Below are 1485 nucleotides of genomic sequence, written 5' to 3'. Positions count from 1 at the left end.
TAGACATGGCCTGGGCCAATAATGGCCGAAACCTATCAAAGTATCAAAGTATATATATATACATACATATATATATATATATATATATATATATATATATATACATATATATGTATGCATGTATGTATGTATGCATAAGGGGGTTACTCTTTTACTCTTTTATTTGTTTCAGTCATTTGACTGCGGCCATGCTGGAGCACCGCCTTTATTTCTAAATATGGAACGCTTCACGAATTTGCGTGTCATCCTTGCGCAGGGGCCATGTTAATCTTCTCTGTATCGTTCCAATTTTAGTATATGTATTGCCGAAATAATCTTTTTTCCTAAAAAGCTTTTTAAAACTCTATGTTCAGAGTTTATGAAACTTTTTAAAAGATAATTTTGAGGGCATATATCTCAGTGGTTAGAGCATCTGTCTCATAATCATGGGGTAAAACATTCGATTTCCGTGCCGGGCTGTGTTTTGTGTTCTTAAGCAAAACCCTTTATATGGCGTTGCTCTATTTCCCTCTGCTGTGGAAATGAGGTGCGACGTCACAGGTGCTAAGTGGTGTCGGCCTTTGCCTTTACCTATTCAACAATCGATGGCGTGGATAGGGGAATCTGGTATGGACTGGCCGGACTTAATTCTTTGGTGAAGAATATTCTTGGAAGAATCCCTTGGACATTCAGGACAAAAGGTTTTATTTCTTTTAATCAAAAATAACTAAAGAGATAGGGAAATGAATACACAGTTTATGTGCTACATATCCTTCTGTTTTGAGTTTCTTTAAATCATTTACACAAATTCTACTTGTAGGAAAACATACGGGGCCATTGATAAAAATATATATGTAGAATTAAATTAATATACCACAGCCATAGAAATACGTATCACATGTATAGTACTAATCTGCGTTAAGTACATAAGCAAAATGCTGCACTCATTCCTATGAATGATAGAAGAGTAAGCAAAGACATAAGACTGAACATATAAATATTACAGTTGATATTAACACGGTTTATCTACTTACGTTGGTGGTATTCATGATAATGGATGGTCACTTGGAATGGAAAGGATGGCAATCGTAGTATATATGTATGTATTTTCAGAGAAATCTTGAGAGTGCTAGTTTATCAAAATGATATTCGCTTGTGATGATTACAGCTCATCTGAGATTACTTATATATAATATTTTCACCGTGGAATTACCATATGTCACAAAGATTAATGAAAATTTTAAAAATTATTAATATAAACAGGAGGAACTAACACATTTACGGAAAATATTTGCTTCCGGTAATGTGAAGGATCTGGTATTAAGTGAAATAAATTGTGATCTATATAAATTGCAGAGCGTTTGAAGTAACCAGGACATGGTTTAAGATCTGTTTCCTCTTTTACCTGTTAATCGGGTGTGGTAAGTTGAGAAGTGTCTTAAGACACAGGAACATAGACACAATGAACTAACGTATTGAGTAATTTTCCGATCTATTTTCAAAATA

General features: G+C 33.9%; 1 non-coding gene across 1 annotated transcript; it reads right to left on the bottom strand.

Annotated features, from left to right (window-relative positions):
- Positions 1–211: 211 nt before the first annotated feature.
- LOC115230651 lies at positions 212–314 on the bottom strand. Its single transcript, XR_003883448.1, has one exon. It is a non-coding gene; the product is annotated as a U6 spliceosomal RNA (small nuclear RNA).
- Between the last annotated feature and the right edge of the window lie 1171 nt (positions 315–1485).

This window comes from Octopus sinensis, unplaced genomic scaffold (assembly GCF_006345805.1).
Source record: "Octopus sinensis unplaced genomic scaffold, ASM634580v1 Contig16068, whole genome shotgun sequence".
Classification (NCBI taxonomy): Eukaryota; Metazoa; Mollusca; class Cephalopoda; order Octopoda; family Octopodidae; genus Octopus; species Octopus sinensis.
This window is presented reverse-complemented; position numbering and strand designations above follow the sequence as displayed.